This window comes from Apium graveolens, chromosome 5 (genome assembly GCF_009905375.1).
Source record: "Apium graveolens cultivar Ventura chromosome 5, ASM990537v1, whole genome shotgun sequence".
Taxonomy (NCBI): domain Eukaryota; kingdom Viridiplantae; phylum Streptophyta; class Magnoliopsida; order Apiales; family Apiaceae; genus Apium; species Apium graveolens.
This window is the reverse complement of record NC_133651.1, coordinates 289,358,718-289,382,536: the sequence shown is the minus strand read 5'-3', so window position 1 is coordinate 289,382,536 and position 23,819 is coordinate 289,358,718. Positions and strand designations below refer to the sequence as shown.

Below are 23,819 nucleotides of genomic sequence, written 5' to 3'. Positions count from 1 at the left end.
GGATTCTATGTCAAGCTAACGACGTAAACCAAGCGCTTCTTGGGAGGTAACCCAAGTTTGTTGTACATTAGTAGATAGAGGAAGAAGAAAATAAGGAGAAAACCACAAAAAAATCAGAAAAGGAAAAATATTCAGTGCCAACTATAGAAGCACGGCGCGCCCGCGCTGAGAAGCGGGGCGGCCGCGCTGAAACTCCAGTAGCACGGCGCGCCCGCGCTGAGAAGCGGGGCGGCTGCGCTGGTTTTCCAGTAGTACGGCGTGCCCGCGCTGCCAGGAGGGGCGGCCGCGCTGGCTCCCTGGACCTGAAAAAAAGATAGAAAATGGGAATTTAAACACCAAAGTAATTCCCAACCGAATTTTACTCTCCCATTTCCTTATTTCCCTCTCCAAATCAATTTCAATCAACCACATTACTCCCACTATTCCCATAATCAATTCCCACTTCTTTTCCTAAACTAATTTTATTCTAAAAATCCTATATATACACACACACTTATACACAAACTTTTCCATCACTTCTCAAATTCTCAAACATAAATCTCTCTTATACACTTATCTTTTCTCTCAACTTATTCAAGTTCAATGGCACCCAAAAGACAAAAAACTCAAATAAGCAGCAGCACCACCGATTCTTCTAGTGTTGGAGGTGTGAGGCCAAGGTTTGCAACTCCGGAGGTGGAGTACACGAGGCTGCTTTCGAAGCCCATAGCCAAGGATCGAGGTTTTCTGCCATCAGGGAGGGATGGTAACTTATTGGAGATGATTGTGGAGATGGGTTGGATTGCTTTTTGTGAGGCACCAGTTGCGGTGCCCATGAGTCTGGTTCATGAGTTTAATGTGAATGCAAAGGTGGATAAGAACGGTTTTACTGTGGTTAGGGGGTTTACTGTGGGTTACAGTGTAGAGGCCATTCGTTGGGTGATTGAGCAGCTCGAGAGAAGGCCAGAATGGGAGAATTGAAATGAGAAGACGGGGGATGAATTTAACTTGGATTTGATTGTTGCTACATTGTGTGTGCCAGAAACTCACTGAAAGTTTAAGAAGGGCAAGAACGAGTATGCCACTTTCCCTGCCTCGTGCATGAACACGTTTGCACGTGCATGGAATTCTTCTATTTGTGCCAACATCATGCCATCTTCTCATGTGCATGATGTTACTGTGGAGCGTGCACGATTGTTGTGGGGGATTCTTCAGGGAGACTATATGGATCTCGGGATGGTGATTCATCAGGGTATATTGAGGTTTTTGTGAGGCAGCACTACGGGTTCTATTCCCTATGCGTCCATTGTGGTGAAGTTGTGTGTGGCGATGAGAGTTCATTGGCCCGTACACGAGCAGCTGTAGCTTCCTAGTACCTCAATTGATAGTTCGACATTTTTGAGTATGCAGTAGTAGTACGGTGGTAAGCCTGATCCGAAAGGGCTTGGTTATTCTTATGACCACTTTCTAGGTGGACGTCCAGCACCTCAAGGATATACTGGTGGTATGACTCAGGAGAGCAGGGCTGCTTGGAGACCTGAGTTGGGTGAGGCTGGTCCTTCATGGTCACAGCAGCAGCAAGAGGAAGCACATGATAATGCTGGCTTGGGTTCAGCGCAGTATAGGAACTTGATGAGGAGGATGGATGCGATGCATGAAATCCATAGTAGGTTTGCAAATGATCTCACCCAGGCATTGGGGACTGCATTCAGAGCCACATGAGTTGATATCCAGTGGCCAGTATTCGGTAAGGACTCTGTGTACCCGCCTCCTGACACTCCACCCGTTGAGGGTGATGATCCTGGTTCCGAGTAGGTATGCCGGATTCCTTACTATTACCTTCACTGAGGACAGTGAATATTTTAAGTTTGGGGGTGGTAGTTAAGGAACATATGTTGTGTGTATCCATATAGTTTGCATATTCATGTTAGTTTAGTTCATAAAGTTGCATACTTGTCATGTAGTTTTTTTTTATTTTGCATGATAGTTTATTGCATATAGTTCATGCATTTGCATTATAGCATGATCCCTTAAGTTTACTTTTCCGACTGATTTGCGATATTGATGTTACTGTAGTGATATCGTGTATAGTGATGTTAAGTCCCATCGAGTTGATTTGCATGCTAGAAGCAATAAAAATTTCACTAAGTCTTATAGGTTGCTTGAGTGATGGATCATGGTCATGTTTTGTTCTTTATCGAGGTTTAATCACTTATTTATATTTAGAATTGAGGATATTCTCTTAATGACATCATAACATGGATATTTAAAAATTAGAGGAAAACATTGGATTTTATTACTAGTTGTATGGCTAGGTGTCAAATGGCTAGTAGCCGGCTCATTTTATATGAGTAGTCTAGGGTTGAGCGAGATAGAGCGAAACGCACTCGTTCAGAAATCATGAGAAAAAAAAAATAGAGAAAAAAAAAGAAAAGGAAAAATTATATGTGTTATGCATAGTTGATCACGAGTGGGATCTTTAATACTCGATTTATTAAGTTCTTAGGGGATTTTGTGCCTAGTGGCCTAAGGCTTTTATAGTTTGGGATCCACTAACCTAACGCTCGCTACATGGGTATTATTTCATAAGTCTTTTGTGGACCTCACTCATTGCACGATCAAATGAGCATATTGTGATTGTTAATATGTTGTGAATAAAAGCATGAATCCATATAATAACTCTGATATAAGAATTGAAGTGTTATAAGTCATTTTGAGTTTAGCTTTTATTTTATCTATAACCTTGTGATTGTCTTAATGAGTAGTGAGTCATGATTATTGATCTAGTTGCGATAGTATATTTTTTAAGTATCCGCACATACGCACGTTTCTGGCTTGTAAGTTGAATTGTGGGATTTGATTAATCTTTGTGCGAATAACTGCATTTGTTAAGATGTTGCTTATTGGTTGGTTTAATTATTCTGAGGGGATCATTGCATTCATGCAGCTTGCATTCATGCATTTTTATTTCTTATTCTTTGAGTCTGTTTATGCTTGAGGACAAACATCGGTTCAAGTTTGGGGGTGTGTTAAGTGGCATTTATGTCCACTTAGAATGCTCTATAAAGGCATGTAGTGTTTTTGATGTGTTTTGTAGTGTTTTTGCATTTCAGGCATATAACAGGGATCAAGGTGATTTAGCATTGCTTTGATACTAAAATGGTGTTAGGAAGGTGTCATGAAAATTGCTCGTGCAAAGTCGTTAAGAACCAGCTGAATAAAACAAGCAAAATAATTTTTTCCAAAAGGACGGTGCGCCCGCGCTGTGCTAGCGCGCGCCCGCGTCAGAGAAACAGAATGTCAGCGCGCCCGCGCTGGTGAAGCGCGCGGCCACGCCAGGTCGGGATTCCATATTCGTTTTTCAATTAAAAGACTTTTTTTCTGGGCTTTTGGATTGATTGGATTGCTATATAAAGACAACTAAAAGACGTTTTTCCTAACAGAGCTTAAGGAGAAGATGACGAGAAGACCTATAGCACAATTCAACGAAGGCAAAGAAGATCTAGTTTATTCTTGTGATTCTTTGTTTTAAGTTATAATCTTGGATGCTCGTTTCTTGTTTTTTGAACCTAATACTCTTGTTTAACGTACTTTGATTATTATTCATTTTATAAAGACCTAGTTTATTATACATGCTTTCATCGGAACTCACAATGATGATGAGTTCGATTATGGGCTAATCATTATCGTGGGGTTCTAACGGATTTACTTACGGATTTCAATAGTTAATATATTTTGATACATTGGTGTGTGGTGATTGTATGATGTCCTAATATTGGTTGTGCTTATTCGTCTTATGAGCATCGCGGACTTATAAGATAGCGTGTTAATCTCTAATGAAGCGCCGGTGAATTTAGAGGTTTAGAACTTGCCATGCTAGCATAGGTTCATGTATTTGATATGCATGATTCGTAGGTAATTTTAACCATATTACTTTCCCTATGTAATCAAGATAGATAAGTGGTGCATTAAACCGTTATGTTGTCAAATTCTATAGACATATAGGGTCTTAATATAATTAGTGTCTATTCATCTTCTATCTCTTTTGTGGATGTCAGGTAGTAGGGTATTCATACAATGAAAGTTGGCATTTACTAGTTTCGTGTTATCTAATTAGTGTCATCACCATTACATGCTAATGTTAAAAACAAAAAGGCTATTGAATGAAGTAGTAATGAAGTTAGAATCCCATGTTTGTGTTATATAAGAAAATCAACCTTTTAATTTCTTAGTTAATTGCATGTTAGTTAATAATCTTAGTTATAAACAAAATCAATTTTTTATTCGTCTTAACTTTGAATAATAACCATACCATTGTTGCATAAGTACATTGATTGAAATTAACCTAAACCAGTCTCTTTGGGAATGAACTAGAATTAATTCTATATTACTTGCAATATCGTATACTTGCGTGAATATTAGCGCGTGTTTTTGTCCTCACATCAATCTAGTTGATAGATAGTTTATTGACTGATATTCTTGAATCTTGAATTGTTTGCATTCTATATTTGAGAGGCATATCGAGATCTTCGGTTTGTTCCATAGAGAAGTGACATCTCGATAAGTATAATGACTTATCGAGATCTCTGAGTTCTCTATAGGTATAATTGACTTGTCGAGGTCTCTTGATCTTTGCATGGAAAATGACTTCTCCAGATGTCTGAGATCTCTACAATGAGAATTGACTTGTAGATATCCTTGAGATCTCCATATACATTTTGACTTGTCGATATTTCTGAGATCTCTAATGAGAAATTGACTTGTCGATATCTCCAATCTTCACATCTTCATTTGACTTATCGATATCTCTGACTTCTCTACATGCAGAAATGACTTGTCGATATCTCCAATCTTCACATCTTCATTTGACTTGTCGATATCTTTGAGACTTCTCTATAGGCCATTTTTTACTTTTCGATAAGTCATTCTCGACTTCTCGAATGACTTCTCGATATTGCTTGATCTTTGACTTATTGATATCTTGACTTAGAACATTTTTCATTGAACAGTTTTATTCAACTCCAAGCTTCTTCACTTTTCTCTGAGGCATGATCATGGCTTGATCTTCTTCCAGAGTTTATTCCTTAACTTGAATTTATTTACAGAAAAATACTCCAGTCTAATCTTCTAACCTTTTTACAGAGTCAAGTAATACAATATAAAATACAAAATTGATTATCAACCAACTAAATCTCAGGGTTGTCAATGTGACTTATTCTTGTTATCATACAGGCATGTCTTGCACAAAAATCTCCACCGTTAAAAATTTAGATACTGATGCAAAGAAGGCGTGGTTAAAATTTCAGGATGATCCAATGGTTGAAACTCTAGGAATTGTAAAAAAAAGTTGGTTGATCTGGGTAGAAAATTTCCTGCGAATTTTCAAGAAACTTTTGTTGTTGTAACGTAACTCTATCTATTTAATTATTCAACTAAAATTCCACGATCATCCCTAAATTTGATACTCAAATCACTCAAAACCTAGCTCTGATACCATGATAACTTTAGAGATATAATATAAACGTAAAACTTATTATAATCAACTTAAAATTTATAATACATATCTGAACTTATATAAAAAATCAATATAACTTAAATACCAAAAATACCTTGATATAGATAATAGTAATAAATATAAATATATATTCTAACAGTAGGAATTCTACTTTGACCAGCCTTTACTAGAACCTTCCTACCAGCTTGGATAAGAGAGGAACACTTCCAGTTGGCTTGTTTTCCATCAAAATTTTCAATTAAAGGTTTCCAGAATAAATTTTCTATTGGAATGATACCTATAATTGCACCCAAATATTTATTATGAAGAGATCCCACTTTACAACCAAAACATATATGCCCATTGTTGAGCTTCTGCTTTTTGCCAAGCATGTAGAATTTTTTTTTTGCGGTTGATTTCAAGTCTAAACCTAGTTGGAAACATTGTAATACCATCTTGAGATTTCAGATAATATCCATCACTAGCGTGAGAATTATTATGGCATCACCGCAAACTGCAGATCTGAAAGAAGTTAACGAAATTTACATTCACTAAGATTTTTTTTGTTAACCCCACTTTCTGAGGTTTCTCCATCATTACGAGAAAAACTTCACCTACTATGTTGAATAGATAGAGGGATAAAGGATCTCCTTGTTTCAGTTCCCTTTGAAAGCAGAACTCCTCAATAGGTGATCCATACTCAGCCTGATGCTTCCATGGATAAGAACAAAGACTTAATCCAGTAAATCTATTAATTCTAAAAAACCTAGTCCTTCCAATGCACTAAAAGTAAAAGATTTCATGGATAACCTCAAGTGGTAGAAATATAGGTTATTACAATCTTCCTCTTGAAAAGGATTTCATCCATGAAATCTAAATAGAATACAACCAAGGATACAATTCTAGCATATCGTATTCTAGTTCCCTGGTTGACTCTTCAACCTTATAGTTTCCCATGACACTCTTACTAGCCCTAAAATTTTGCTTTTAGCCACTTTTATTACTAGTTGATTATTTTTCATCAGTTATTCCATGTAATACATATATGGTTGTATCTCTATAAGTTCATATCTGATCACATGCGTAACATCTGTATCATACTTTCACAGTGTTAACATATGAAACACATTATGAACTTGTTATAAATTTATATAAATGAATATTCATAGACAACCCATGACGCAAATTTGGAGGCAATATGTATACGTAAATAATCCTTTTTTACATTCTTATCAATCTTAAAAGTAACCCTTGATGCAAATATGAAAGGTGTAATGATTCTCAATCTTAACTTTCACTTATAACTGAACCTCACTAATCGTTTATATGGTGATACTTTCAGCAAGAAGAAGTGTTCACTTTATATTATATGTTTTGTTTACCTAGATTCGCTTATTTGTGTTATTATATTGAGCCGCTGCTAATCGTTTTCGTATAATATAAACTACCTTCTTTGACTGCTAAACCAATTCTCGTTCTAATCTCTTACATTCACAAACCTTTTTCTAATATTTTTTGCTAAGAATTTTTGCAAAATGCCTTTTATTTTCAAATATAGTTATTTTCTCGATTTTCTAAAAAATATTGTAAGTTGTTTTATTTAATCATATAACTTGTCAAGCAACCTTAGTATTATGTGAACCAATATAATTTTAGTTATTCAATTTTAAAGTTGTATTTGTGGTTAAACTTAGGTTGATTCTAAAATTAAAAATATGATTGCAAAGTTATAAATGGTATGTTTGCATATGATTTTCAAAAGAACGGTATTTTTGTAGTTGTTTTTAAATAAAATTAATTTTGTAAAACACTTAGAAAAATCTATTCTTTACAAAATAATTTTTCAGCCTCAATTATTTTTGAAATATCTCAAATATTCAGATAACTCATGTATAATTAGAGTTGTAAACAAATGACCCATGAGAAAGAACCTTATATATTAAATAATATGCATAAAAGGAATCTTATCCAAATTTTTGGTAGTTACGGTCCTAGTACTATCAAATTAATAAGGACCGTTAGATCTTTAAATAAATTAATTATAGTTGTTAGATCTAAAATAAAGAAATATTATATAAACAACGATAAGTCGGGTCGAAGGCCCTAATTAACCTAATATAATAGTAAAGGGTCAAAAGTAATCAAAAACAAAATCGTGGCCCTAAATGCCCACCCAATGTGTTGTTTCTTCCTCGTGTTAGTGAACACGGTAGTTCGTCCTCAGTATCTACCTTTTCACGCTACTTCGTCAATCATTATTGTTTTAGAGTAATACGTAAGATGCTGAAATGTATCAAACATATATGACGTGTAATATCACCCAACTATTTTGGATCATGGCATTGGAAAGACTGCTAGTCACATGGGTTCAACTTCGATAACATCCTTTGAGTTCATTTTTGACAACATCCTTTTCTTGGTATCGAAGCAGTATACATATAGGATGTGTATATATACAAACACACATCAATATATATATATATAGTTCTAAATGTATTGATAAGTTATGCACATCAATATGACTTAGACAAACACTATTTTAAGTTGTTTGTGTTTTCAAGTCTTGCGGCATGAGAACTCACTTGAGGCTTCAAATTTATATGCATATGTTTCTTTATGTGAGTGTGGATATACGCAATTTCTATTATTGTATTAGGCGGGTAAAAAGGACCACAATCTCGCTTATAGGAAAATGGGGTCACGATTCCTTAAAAATGAATACATCGGGCATTTTCTCCATTCTAAATTGAATATAATGTTCTTTTTTTCAATGATTTAATCAAAAAGAAGTAGGCATCCTAAATTGAATAAAATAATATTATAAAATTCATAATTATTTTTTTCTTCAATTATTAGAAATATTTGTAGGAAATTTTTAAATCATCCATGAATTAAATATCTATTCGAGAGATTTGTGTGGGCTGTAAAATCGTCAAAATATGATTTATAGAACTCAAGATAAAGCCAAAATAAAATCAAACAAAAATTGGTAGTTTTTTATTTGTTTGAAATTTAAATTGGTTTTTAACTATTTCCAATTAATAAAAATTTGTTAAATAAAAAATAAAACATCAATGCATTGTCTTCGAAACATTAAAAATTTGATAGTTGGTATTGTGCTTGGGTTTGTATAATACACGAATTGCTTTTGTATCTATGTTATTCATGCTACTTTTTTCAAAATCTAAACAGAGATAATTCATTCGTCAGTGTAATGACCTTGGATTAAGACAAAATAATATATATAATTCATCCCAGTTCAAGAAAAATTATATTATTGGTTGATGTTAAAATAAATTTAAAATCAAACTAAGTATAATTAGTTGAATTTTGTCGGTAAAATAAATTTTGGGTTAAATTAAAATAATAAATACGATTAATTTTGCTAAAAAAAATTATAATATATTATTGAACTGATAATTATTCGATCGGTATAACAGCATCCGGATAGAAAAAAATAATATATATTATTCATCTAGACTAAAAATTTATAGAATTGATCCATAGTAAAATAGAATTAAAGTTAAAATAAAATTCCATCAGTTAAAACAAATTGTATATATTATTCATCTGAGTTAAACTAAAGTATACTATTTGATAACTCCAATCCACGATCTGGTCCTTCTGACGTCGTGCATGGACCCTTCTTACAGTGTAGCTGTTGTCGGGTGAACAACACCGGAGGGGGGTTTGGACCCCGTGGTGCCTCCGGCGTGAGAGTAAGAACTCAATTTTGGAAGATGAGCATAGAAATGTAAGGAGGTTGAGGGTATGTGTATATGAGTGTGGGAGAGAGTAACCCCTAGACCTCTCTTCCTTTGGTTATTTGTAACCCAAGGGTAAGATTTAGGAGTTTGTACCTTCAATCGGGACCGCTCATTGCGGGGAGCGGGGATGCCTGACGGCCGCAGATACTTTACATGTATCCCGTTGAGGATTGTGCAAGGATGGGCCAGAGTGCCCTGGAAAGTACCTTGATTGTGCCATTTATTGGCCAATGATAGCAGTCATTGTCATGTGGGGAGCTTAGCCATAATTCGTGCGCCATGTGTCACATCACATTAGGCATTCTTATATATGGGCCACGGGACTGTGATGTTCCTGGACTGGGCTAAATCGGGAACGGGGTGAATCGAGATTGAGCCCTAGCATGACTGTTTATACCCTATCATTTTTCCCTCACTCCTTTATGCAGGTATTTTGGATGAGGGAGTAGCGTAAAATATCTTCAAATGTTCTATTGGGAATATTTGCTTCTTTTTGCCCCTCAGTCTGGGTTGAGAGTAGAAGGATCAATCTGTACTAGAGTAATGAATCATGGTTGACTTATAAAGAGAAATTTATGCTTTTCCCTCGTAGTATAGGTTGCGAATGAAGGGACCAAGCTGGGATGGAAGAATGAATCCTGGTTGACTTGTGGAGAAAAGTTTTGTTATATTTTACCCCCAGTCCATGTTATGGATGAATAGACCAGTTCGGATTAGTAGAGTTGATCCCAGTTTCCTTCTAGAGATAAAAATTTGCTACTTTTCCCCCAGTCCGAGTTGGGTGTGGAAGAACCAATACAAACTAGTAGAGTTGATCCCGGTTGCCTTGAAGAAAAAAACATTTGCTGATTTTTACCCCTAGTCCAGGATGAGTGTGGAAGAACCAATCCCGACTAGTAGAGTTGGTCCTCGTTGCCTTGAAGGAGAATGAATATGGACTGGAAGGATAGGTCTTGGCGAAAAGGTGTATAATCATTCTGACATGAGTCCGGATTTGAGGGAGGTTCGGAAAATCGTAGAAGGAGTCCATAATGAGGATGAACGGGCCCAGATTGCTGAACTCACTACTGAGCTAAAAGATCTGAAGGAAAACTTTGTTGTCTAGAAGTCCGGGCATAAGGATCAGTAGAAGATCGAGAAGGAGCATGCTGAGAAAGCCGAGAAGGAGTCCGGGGAGTTGAAAGCTGAGCTTGCTACTTTAAATGAGCTTAATAAGGAGGAAATTATTGTTGAGTTCAAAAAATCTGAAGAATTTGATAAGGATGTTGTTAAAGATGGTACTTCTGACGTCTTCTGGTCTTGGGTTGTGACTGGCAAGCACATCAATACCGATCCTCATATCACTAGGGAAAGTTTTACTCAAGGGTTCATCGCTGCTAAAGTTATGATTGAACAGGGTAAGGGTGAGCCGGTCTTCTTCGATGGCCTGAACCATAGCTTCCCTCTTCCCCATCCTGCTCTAGATGCTTAGTTTATATTTATTTTTTGGGCTAGGCCTTGTAATTGTTATTGTTCTGTGACTTAAACTTTGAAAGTTTATTGTAACCTAACTCAGATCAGGACAAGTATTCATAGCTTAGATTATTTTTTTTGTGGCCTAGTCCAAACCTATGCCTAGGTCAGGACTAGTAATCATAGCTTAAAAAAGTTTTTTTTGCCTAGTCTGGACCTATACCTAGGTCAGGACTAGTAATCTTATCTTAAAAAAAATCTTTTTGTGGCATAGTCCGGACTTATTTATACTTAGGTCAGGACTAGTAATCATAACTTAGAAAAAGTTTGTTCTTTACGTGGCATAGTCTGGACCTATACCCAGGTCAGGACTAGTAATAATAACTTAGAAAAAGTTTTTTGGTTTTGTGGTCTAGTCCGGACCTGTACCTAGGCCAAGACTAGAAGTCATAGCTTAGAATTTTTGTTTTCTTTTATGGCCTAGTCCAGACCTATACCTAGATCAGGACTAGTAACCATAACTTAGACAAAGTTTTTTCTCTATGTGGCCTGGTCTGGACCTATTCACAGGTCAGGACTAGTAATCATAGTTTAGAAAAACTTTTTTTCTTTTTGTGGCCTAGTCCTAACCTGTACCTAGATCAGGACTAGTAATCATAGCTTATAATTTTCTTTTCTTTTTGTGACCTAGTCAGGACTAGTAATCATAACTTAGATAAAAAAATTTCTTTTTGTGGACTAGTCCGGACCTATGCCTAGGTGATGATCAGTAGTCATAGCTTAGAAAAAAAAATTGTGGCCTATTTCGGACCTATACCTAGGTGATGACCAGTAGTCATAGCTTAGAAATAGTTATTTCTTTTTATGGCCTAGTCTGGGCCTATAACTAGGCCAGGACTAGTAGTCATAACTTAGAGAAAGGTTTTTCTTTTTGTGACCTAGTTCGGACCTATACCTGAGTCAGGACTAGTAGTCATAACTTAGAAAAAAAATTGTTCCGTAGTCCGGACTTGTACCGAGGTTAGGACTAGTAATCATAAATTAGAAAAAAACTTTTTTTGTCCTAATCCGGACCTATACTGTTGTTCAAGACATGCATGTATGATAAAAAGACTAAGTCACATTGACAACCCTGAGATTTAGTTGGGAGATAATCAATTTTGTATTTTTTATTCTATTACTTGAGTCTATAAAAAGGTTAGAAGATTAAACTGGAGTATTTTTCTAGTAAATAGATTTAAGCTAAGGAATAAACTCTAGAAGAAGATCAAGCCATGATCATGCCTCAGAAAAAAGTGAAGAAACTTGGAGTTGAATAAAACGTTTTTATGAAAAATATTCTAAGCCAAGATATCGACAAGTCATAGATCAAGCAATATCAAGAAGTCATTCGAGAAGTCCAGAATGACTTATCGAGAAGTCCAAAATGGCTTATAGAGAAGTCTCAGATATATCGACAAGATGTGAAGATTGGAGATATCGACAAGTCATTTCTGTATGTAGAGAACTTAGAGATATCGAAAAGTCAAATGAAGATGTGAAGATTGGAGATATTGACAAGTCAATTTCTCATTAGAGATCTCAGAGATATCAAAAGTCAAAATGTATATAGAGATCTCAGAGATATCGACAAGTCAATTCTACATATAGAGATGTCAGACATCTCGACAAGTCATCTCCCATGCAAAGATCAAGAGACCTCGACAAGTCAATTATACCTATAGAGAAATCAGAGATCTTGATAAGTAATTATACTTATCGAGATGTTACTTCTCTATAGAACAAACTGGAGATCTCGATATGCCTCTCAAATACAGAATGCAAACAATTTAAGATTATCAGTCAACAAACGATCTATCAACAAGATTGAAAAGTCTACAAAGTAGCTTGGAGAATACAAGATCAAGGGACAAGATTAACTAGACAAAGGATGGTCACAGACCTGCAAGATTCTGCACAGATTTGCTAAGCTAGAAATTGAAATAGAAAAATGTTGCTTTGGAAAAGAGTTCTGTACATTTTAGTGCAAGTATTGTAAACCCGTGCTGCTAGTGTATAAAACATGCACTGCTCCTTAGTTTAGTAGTAACAAACATATTCATATTTTCTTGTATTCTCTCAAGGAGGAAGTTGGGTTCTTATATTTTTAAGAACATAAAAATGTGTAGCAAGACAAACTTAATTAATATAAATGAAGTGAGTTTTGAAATATTGTGCTTGTTGTTTTGTTTTTGTTTAACACAATATCTCTGCAAATTAGAAACTGCTTTGTTCACCTAATATCCAAACTATTTAAAAAGGCTAAAAATCCAGAAAATGCATTCACCCCCCCCCCTCTGTGTTGTACTCAATACCTAACATATACCTAGGTCAGGACTAATAGTCATAGCTTAGAAAAAGTTTTTTCTTATTATGGCTTAGTCCAGGCCTATACCCAGGCCAGGACTAGTAATCATAGTTTAGAAAAAGCTTTTTATTTTTGCGGAATAGTTTGGACCTATACCTGGTCAGGACTAGTAGTCATAGATTAGATTTTTTTTCTTTTTACGGCCTAGTTCAGACCTATACTTAGGTCAGGACTAGTAATCATATGTGACGCCCTCCAAATCTGGGGTCTAGATTTAGGAGTCACTGACTGCTAAATAGTAAAATAATATACTCAGCGGAATAAAATACTAAATATGACCCCTGCATGCATAAAGATCGAGCACATGTTGTGATATGAAACAGATACTATAACAAACCATGAGTTATTACAACTACAAACCTGATTAGGATAACCTCTACAGGAACTTATACTAATCCTCAAAAGTCTAGATAAGTTTTACATACCAGATTATTCTTATTAATACCTTACAAACTAATGTATAAACTACATCATCCCACTAACTCCTACCTGACGTGGAAGCTGAAACCTTAAAATATGAGAATGCTCAGATGGCACCCTCTTCCTGGCGGTGTGAAGCATATGAGGCATCGCTCGCTCTCACTAAAAGATCAGTATAATAAAATAAGTGTGATCTATGAAATGCTCAGCAGGCAATACAATATATGTGTTTGAAATGGTAACAATAGTATTATACTGATAAATAAGGAACAAGAGATAAACAATAATATTTGAACAATAATCAAAGATAAAATAAGCTATAAACAATAAGCAATAAGTTTTAGATTGGAATCTTTCAACAACGGACGTACTATAACATGTTGATCAGCCCGTGTGATGGCACTGGATCATGATTCATAGAAACATGTCCCATAATATGAGTACTCAAATATAAAGGTAATATTTATGCTTGTGGTAAAAGTTGTATTATATATATTTCATATAATACATGGCCCTCCGCTGGACCATCAGCCCCGTTCACTTACACATTTATCCAATCAAAATATTTTTCATAAATGAATCGAATAAATCGATATTCTCAAATAACCAACTCCCCATTTCACATGGTCCAGAGTAACCGCAACAACTGATTGCGAGATAACTAGTATGATTAGTTATTCACTAAGTATAACAATTATGTTCCACTGTATAGAGTATATCTGGATAAAATAGTTATTCACTATCTACCAAAAATAGTAAATAATATTCTAGTATACAAATTACTAGAATAATCTGAACTCAATAATTCCACGAGTATTCGAGCATACAGTATCCCAAGAACTTTCCTAACAGTAATATCAACTCTGAATATATATATATTCATATATTCTGAATTTAGAATAGGACAGGGGTACTTGCCTGGTTAGCAAAACTGATATTAGCCAAGTCTACAACGTGATTGCTTTCTCGACCTTGACTCTATAAATCAAACACACTTGTTTAATAAACTCGACAAAACTTGAATGACGTCTATACAACTTAGCGTCTACCCGATCGTTTATCTAAACATGACATTGGAAGCTATAAACAGATATCATGCGTATCACATAGAATGTAATCATGTTATTCATATAACACGTAAGTGAGATCGTCAACAGATAGGTCTCAGTGTTTTTAAAACTGAAATCGGGTCATAATATAAATTTTGATGATTATTTGACTCAAAAGCCAAATAAGAGACCTTTTGATACAAAAGGATTTAGGTCTCTAAAGTATTTTTAGTGAAAGCGGAATATTTTTCTGAGTCTGGACGCGTTCATTTCGTATTAAACGGATGAACGGTCTATTTATTATGAATAAAATAAGAATAATTCAATTAATAATAATATTAATTAATTATTAAATAACTTTAAAAGCCTTTATATATTTTTAAAAGCTCAAAATGATTTCATGAATTATTTGGCCTAATTATAGATAATTATATTTAATTTAACTATTTATAAACAAAACTAATTGATTAAATGATATAATCAATTAATTAAATCTTAAATAATTAATCAAAATAAATTATAAATAATTAAATCAAATTAGGATTTTTGAAAATAATAAAAGATAATAATTTTCTACATTTAAAATAATCGAGTTAATTATTTAAAAATAATTAATCAAAATATATTTGAATTAAAATGAATTTTTGGAATTCAAAATAGCATTTTGAATTATTTTTAAATAAAAATGTATAAAAGTAGATTCTGAGTGAGGGGTTAGGGTTTTGAAAGATCAAAACCGGGTTTGAGATGGGTCAGGAACCGGGTCGCCAAGAACAGATTCGGGTCACCAAGAACCCAGAATCCGGCGACTATTCCGGCCACCGAAATCTTTTCCAGCCCCAGAATCTTTTCCGGCCAGCTCGATTATGGCCAAATAACGTAGGGTTTGAACTGGTTTTTGATTCTAATCAATTCTAAATCAATTTAGCAACCCAGAAATGGCCACAACAATAACCAATAACCCTCAAGTCAGATTTTCCGGCCATAATCAATAAAAATCCGGTGAACCTCGTCGGAATACCTCGAACCTTCTCATTTCTTAACCAAATCCAATGTTTAATATATGAAATAAAAGCCCATAACATATATAAACTACTACAGTTAATATTATTATCAAATAATTAAGAACAAATCCAAAAATTTGAATCAAACAAACAATTTGTTTAAAACTTCGACTTACACTTTCTTATACTCAAACAATTCGAATTTATGTATGAAATTGTTTCATATCATCTCAGGAATCATAATCTAACATCAAAATCAACAAACAATCAACAAAAATCAAAAACAAAATATGATAAATATAAATAAAAATCAAATTTGAGATTTAATCAACCTTATACGATGATTTTGTTATGAATACGACCGTCTCGTCAAGAGTTTCGATATAGTACCAAGATCACAAACAACCGATAGCTGGTTTGATCAGAAAGTTGAAATCCTTAAAATGGATCTTCGAAAGATGAATAAATGTTTAAACAGAGAGAAATTACTTATACCTATCATTTTGTTTTGGATTTGCACAAACTGATACATATAACTACAAGACATATTTATATGTACATAAACGGTCCCGATAAATCACAAAGCGGTACCGTTTTGTTTGCATAATTTAAAATCACAAGCCCGAAGATAATATTTACGGGAAAAAGCTATTAAAATAATTTATAAATAATTACAATATTTATATCAAAATTCCCCAAAAATTACGTACATTTTAAAAATACGAAAACACGAACTATTTGAAAAGTCTGATTTTATAAAAATACAACTACAAATTTTGTGGGATTTTACGTCCCGATCGGGTCCCGGTCCGATAATTTTTATGAAATCAAAGTACTTTTTAAATTTAAAATAAACCCTGAAAACAAATAATAACTATGCAAATGTACGCAATTTGAGTTCTAACACGTAACATAGAACAAGCGTAATTTGGCACTCATCCAAATTGTGTTTCGTCTCATATAATTGCATTTTAAACACGTAATAAATATCCTAAAAATATCCCGATCCTTGCAGAACTGCAATTAATATCTAACACACATTAAATCATGGCAATAAATATTTTAATTTAATTAAACATATAATATTTATTTTATATATCACAAAAACATGCAAAATTTTCCCGGATATTACATCATAACTTAGAAAAAGTTTTTTTTTTGTGGCCCAGTCCGGACCTTTACCTAGGTCAGGAGTAGTTATTATAGCATAGAAAAAGAAATACTTTTTATGGCCTAGTCAGGACCTATACCAAGGTCAAGACTAGTAGTCATTTCTTAGAATTTTTGTTGTGGCCTAGTCCTGACTTAGGTAGTCCAGACCTATACCTAAGTCAGGACTAGTAGTCATATCTTAGGATTTTTTTTGAGGCCTTGTGTTTCACGGTAATTACATTGGCGCTGATAGGACTGACTTTCTGGCGGAGTTTGCATTAGTTTAGGTGAGTAGTAGAAAGATTTGTGTAACGCCCCTAAATCCGGGGTCAGGAATCTGGGTCGTCATATAATTATCCAATAATCTGAAACCTGTATTATTTCAATAATCCAATAAAGCTCATCATAGACCCCAAACTCTCACACATATACACACGTTATACCCTTAGAAATGATATACAATATGTAACACATGTTATTACAAACAAATTGTGTGTTCCAGGACCTTACACAACTACTCACAACCTCTACATGAAGTTGTATTAATTTTGAATAAAGACTGGAACCTATCTGAATACTTTAGCTCACCTGAGATAAAGATGCGAGGAGTTTACAGAAAGCCTATATGTTTTCCACGTGTTATAGTCTGTTAACTTCCTCACCGGCATATTGGTCATCTGTTGTGTTGTGACATTTAAAAGGAAACAAGAGTGAGCAATAACGCTCAGCAATAATATAAAACAGTTTAAAGTGGCTGTTAATGTAAAATAATATATCCATACTTTATCATATAATAGGAAGATTGAGATCTCGGTGGTATACCTTTTTCTCTTTAAATCAATTCAGATATATATGTATATCAAAATATCTTTCCAAAGCTCTCGATATTGTTATATACCCAGGTGAATAGCTTTCTTAGTGATATATACCTTCTCATTTTAATTTACATCAAAATTTATTTATATCAAATATATTGCTAATACTCTCGATAACTAAGCGCCTTGGCTTTAGTTACAGTATTGCATAACAATTCCAAATGGAAGAATATGACATTCATTGGAGCCACCGGTATACGATGATCAGTTGTATATCATAAAATCTGTAACCTTTTCTACTAGTAGAAGGACGACACATTTTCTATCCCGGTTATCACTCTAGTCGCATTCGGGCTATGTCTCCCATTTTAGGTATACACACACTTTGCAGGTCCTTAAGTACATATGATACCTTCTCCTACGGCACTGGTAGTCTCCCTAGTATTCGTAGTACTAGAGTCTACCCCTCATAGTCCACATAAACTGTAATTAAAACGTGAAAATCAGAAATTTTGAAACCTATCGCAGGATCTATGCGAAAAATAGATATTTAATTTGTACATTAGATTCTTTACCTAAAGAATCTTTACAAATTGATTGACTAATGAAGATCCAAAGCTTGTTCAATCACCACGTATCCCGCTCTAGTGATCTAAACTCTATCGTTATCAACACGAATGCTTGAACTCAAGGATCGGATGTGTACTAGCACAAAATTGTCTCTTCTTACTCTCTCCATCTTCTCTCTTGGTGGCCAGGATTTTGAGTATAAGTCTCATCTTAAAAATCACCCACAAGATATATTATATAGAGAGTAGAAAAATGAATTATAACTCTTAACTATTTAGGAGTTATTATTAATTAGAAATTCATATTTGTAGAATAATTAAGTCACACCTAAACAACTGAATTTCATATTTAATATTAGTAAATTCAAATATCATTATTTATCTATTAGGAATATGTTGTGTACTTGATGATAACTTGAACAAAACACTTAGTAGATTTTATTTAAGTGAATTTGTAGCTTTTAACGGATGATCAATTCAACATCTGTGGAAAGAGTAGCTTATGTAACAATAAGATTAGTAGCACATTCCTTCATACTTAAATAGCTTAGTGAACTAGATGTTGTAGAATATTTAAGTCATGTTGACTACTGGATTAATATGCAAGATAGGTTGGTTGATTGTAAATATTAGATGCCTTGTAATCTTGTATAAATAAAATGGAGTCTACTGCCAAGAAGACAGTCTCAACGGATGATTCACAAAGTTTCAACGGATGATCAACTTAAGTCTCGACGGATGATCAACCTGAGTTTCAACGGATGATCAACCTGAGTTTCAACAGATGATCAACCTGAGTTTCAACGGATGATTAAATTCAAAAGAGCAGTTGATAGTGACTTGACAGTCACATGCGTTGGTTGTATGCAAATGGAATGTGGCAGCCTAATTCATGTTTTAGAGAACAAAGAAGCAATTCCATTTTTATATTAAACTGAAGATATTCAAAGATGTTGGAAAGAGAAGTGAAGCAGCATGAAGTTAGACTAGAAACATTTTTTCTTATTTGTTTGTCCTCTTATCATGTAACTTGGTGATATATAAACCAAGAGTAGCAAGTTGAAAATTATCCAAGTAACTAAGCAATTACCAGAGAAATAGAAAAGGCTACATCTGTAAAGAATTTCTCTGTTCTTTTTGTATTCAACTTGTAAGTAGTTGTGTGCAAATATTGCATTACAGAGTTCTCATATTAATATATATCTCTGGTAGAAAAGTTCAATCCACTAGAAAGTTTTTAATTACTTGTATTTAAATACTTTGTATTTTGATTTATATACTTCTTTCATTCCGCATCACTGCTAAATCAAACACAGTTATATCACTACTAGAAAAAATAGAATAGACATCGCCTCTTAGACATCAGATGCTTTTGGAGCCGATGTAAAAGGTGTTTTCTACATCGGTTTTAACCAACCGATGTCTTTTGTTGTTATAAACATCGGTGTTTTAGCCCAACCGATGTTAAAAGTTTGTTTAAAAAAATTTAATCAGCTAGCCTTCCTTATTTCCCCCCTTGGTCAAATAATTCATTCCCTCCTATTGTTCCCCCTCTTTTTTGCCTTAAAAAATTTCTCGCCCTCTTTTCACATAAATTTTGCCTTAGAATTTTTTCATACTCTCTCCCATTTTTTAGTTTACACCCCTTTTTCAACTTTACACTTTAAAATATTAAATATTTTCAAAATCAAAAATCAAAAGTTAAATCCTTTCAGTCTCTCGTTACTCTTTCTCACTCACTGAAACTCACCCCTCTATGAAGAACCCTAAATATCACCTCTGCCTCTCGATTGTGCCCAACTGAAGATTCAGTCATCTCTCCCGACTATATTTATGTGCTTTGTGTGCTCTCTGTGCTCGCTCTCTGTGCTCTCTCACCTCTCTCTTTTGGACGGAGTTTGAATTGGGTAAGGTCAAGTCTGAGTTTAAAGGTTAAAGATGTGAGATTAAAGCTTGGAGGTCGAGCATAAATTGGGTAAGATTAACCCTAATTTTTCACTTAGAGGTTTCATTTTAAAACCCTATTTTTTTTAAATGATTGGTTAAATGTTTGAATTGAGCATGTTAATATTTTATGCTTTTAGTTGAGTAATTGCTTGAATTATGTATGTGGGTATCAATTTTGATGTATATGTGGGTATATGTTTTTATTTTGATTTTTGATTTATAAGTACTTATATTATTCTGTCACCCTTTATACAATACTGAGGAATCACGAAATTAGTTTAATTTATATAGTTGATCCGAACATTAATATTCTATTTCAAATTAATCGAGTTCTTTCATGTTGGAGCATAACGATGCTTCTAATTTTCTTACTTATACAAAATGGCGACTGGTTGATTTTTAGTATCCATATATAATGATAGTGAGAACACATATCTGTTTGAGTTTGTATTAGAAGGCTTCACTACTTGTAATATGTACTTACTTATCCCTTTCCTGTTATTGATGTCTTCTTTGTCATTGCAGGTGTTTGTTAAGGGAGTGGACAAGGACGAAGTAGTACTAATGGCTGCAAGAGCATCGAGGTTAGAAAATCAATGCAATTAATGCTGCTATCGTTGCAATGTTGGCAGACCCTAAACAGGTATTTTTAGATGTTTTTAGATAATAGAGATGCTCCTCTTGTGATGCGAGTCAGCTAAATTATACTTGAATTCGTGTTTTACTGAAGGCACGAGCTGGAATAACTGAGATCCATTTTCTGCCATTTAATCCAACTAACAAAAGAACATCACTGACATACATTGACAAAGCTGGTACAATGCATAGAGTTAGTAAAGGTGCACCAGAGCAGGTAAAACTAGTTCTTGTAGTCTAAAGGTATCGGAGAAATTTCAGAGAATGCATTTGATAAGTTTGTTTGGTCTGGTGTTATATAGATTCTTGACCTGGCACACAACAAATCCAAAATCGAAAAGAAGGTACATTCAGTAATTGACAATTTTGCAGAACGTGGACTTCGATCACTGGGGGTTGCTCGTCAGGTAACTGATAAAGATCGCATAAACAATAGCTTAAGTACTTTTGATGCAAATGTTTATGTTAGTGTACTTAATTTTTTTTTCAGTTTCTTTCTACAGGAAGTGCCTGAGGGCAACAAAGACAGTTCTGGCTGGCCTTGGGAGTTCATTGCAATTCTTCCTCTCTTTGATCCACCGCGTCATGATAGTGCTGAAACAATTAGAAGAGCTCTGGAACTTGGTGTCAGTGTCAAGATGATAACAGGTATGTTAAAACATAAATTAATCAGTAGTACTTATCTGAAATTTTGGGTATAAATGATCATCTTCATAAAAGAGAGCACAGAGCTCAAATGGCTAAGTGAACTGAACTGAGATCATTAATGATGGTGATTGAAATTTCTATAGGGGACCAACTGGCAATTGGAAAAGAAACGGGTCGAAGACTTGGAATGGGAACAAATATGTACCCTTCATCAGCTTTGCTTGGAAAGAATGGGAATGCGGATTCATCTCTACCTATAGACGAGCTCATTGAGAAAGCTGATGGTTTTTCTGGCGTCTTTCCTGGTTCGTGTCTTAGATGCCAATTTTTGTTTTGTGCTTATTGAGATGCTTATGAGCTTTTCTGATGTCTTGCTACAATTTGTTCTTGAAGAACATAAATACGAGATTGTAAAGAGGCTGCAAGAATTAAAGCACATTTGTGGGATGACTAGTGATGGTGTCAATGATGCACCGGCCTTAAAGAAGGCAGACATTGGAATTGTTGTTGTAGATTCGATGGATGCTGCATGGAGTGCCTCTGATATAGTGCTAACAGAACCTGGATTGAGTGTAATCATTAGTGTTGTATTGACAAGCCGCTCCATATTTCAGAGAATGAAAAACTACACGGTATCTAAAGAGCTTTTTGATTTAAAATGTCAGAATTTTTTAAGCTGTCAATGAGAATCCCTCTGCTGTGAATGCATGGGTATTGCCTATCCCTCTGCTGTGAATTCGCTAGCTTATACACGTTCCTCCTATTCTTTCTTGGTGTTGTTCCTCCTATTTATTTAAATGTTCCTAAAAACTTGTACTGGCCTTGTTTGATTTTTTTATACAGGGGCTACGGCCAACTATTCCGAAGCACACTCTTCTAAAACTTGTTGACCTTCTTGAGAATTGTTGGCAGCAAGATCCAGTTTTAAGGCCTGACTTCACTGAAATAATAAGAATTTTACAGCAAATAGTCAAGGAGGTAGTCCTCTTCTTTCTGGTTTCGCAATAGCATTCACAATTATATGTTTATGAACACATATTAAGTTTAAGTACTCCAGTTTGTAGTTCAACATGTGACCTAGAAGCAGTGTCATACTTATTTTGATACTGATCATGCTGATTTTGGGGCATCATTATATGATATTTACTTTAAGTATGATGCAGTCTTAAGTGCTATATTTAAATCATACTCACAAGAATGCACACTCGTGAATATATTTAATCAATTGTGACAGAATAGCACATAAGATTCTAAATAGAAAATATGAAGTTTTTACTATATTCCAGTCGGTAATTGAGGATATTTATAAAGTACATGCATTATATTTGGATATGAATTTAAATGTTTATGTTGTGTGATACATTATTGTTATTCCCAGTGGACTAACAATGAGATTTACAGAAGGGGGGTTGAATGTAAATCTCAAAACTTTTTCAAGTTTTAAGTAGTTTTTAAGGCTAAGTGTTTTAGTGAGCAAATGTGTGTGAATGGCTTGAAGCTAATACAGACAGATATATATTCAAACACAAATGTAGAGAACACAAAGAACTTAAAAACTTTTCTGGTGGATTTGTTGTTCCACCAGAGATGTGTTATTTCAGAAAATCTGTGATTCAAGGAATTAAATCACAGCTGCTTCCTAGTACAAACTAGATGATTTTCTCTCTGGATTTTTCTAAACAGCTCTGGAAAATTCACATCTAATTACTAGCTGCTACTTGGTTTATATATAACCAAGTTTACAAGTGAAGACAAAACTGTAAAATATAATTAAAAAGGCTCTTCACATGTTTCTTCTTCATTTCTCTATCCAATGCAATTTAGGCTTAGCTGTTAATCTTTGAATACTTCCTTGTTTGCACCAAAATGGAAATGCTGCATTTTCTTGATTCCTCCTAGAGGCTTCCACATTCTAGTTTGTCTCTATCAACCCATATGCCTCTGTCAGCTTATGAATTGTCACTATCAACTACTAATGAACTAAGCATCCATTGAAGCTTTCATCCGTTGATGCATTAGCAGTTGAAGTCTTTATCCGTTGAAGCACTTATCCGTTGATGGATATTATCCGTTGAAGCTTTAGAGACATCCGTTGAAATTTTGTTTCTTATCCGTTGAAGGTCTTCAATATCAGTTGATACTTCTTCACTTATACAAAATTACAAGGCATGAAATATTTACAATTAGCCCTCGTATTTGCATATCCACTAGTAGTCAACATGACTGATAATTTCCTACAACATCTAAGAATTACAACTTGAATCCAGAGAATGAAATATGCTACAATACTAAACTTATTGCTAAGTAAAGCTACTCCTTCAACGGATAGCCAAGATGGTCTTATCCGTTGAGGCTACAAACACTAGATTTCTACTTAAGTGTTTTGTATAACTTATCATCAAACTAATACACATATTCCTAACAATCTCCCCCTATTTATGTCTACTAGAACTGTAGGCATAAATTTGGGTTTAGCTTGA

At 34.4% G+C, this 23,819-nt stretch overlaps 1 pseudogene; it reads left to right on the top strand.

Annotated features, from left to right (window-relative positions):
• The first annotated feature begins 771 nt into the window (after positions 1-771).
• Positions 772-22,347, top strand: LOC141661015 (plasma membrane ATPase 2-like; annotated as a pseudogene).
• The last annotated feature ends 1,472 nt before the right edge of the window (positions 22,348-23,819 follow it).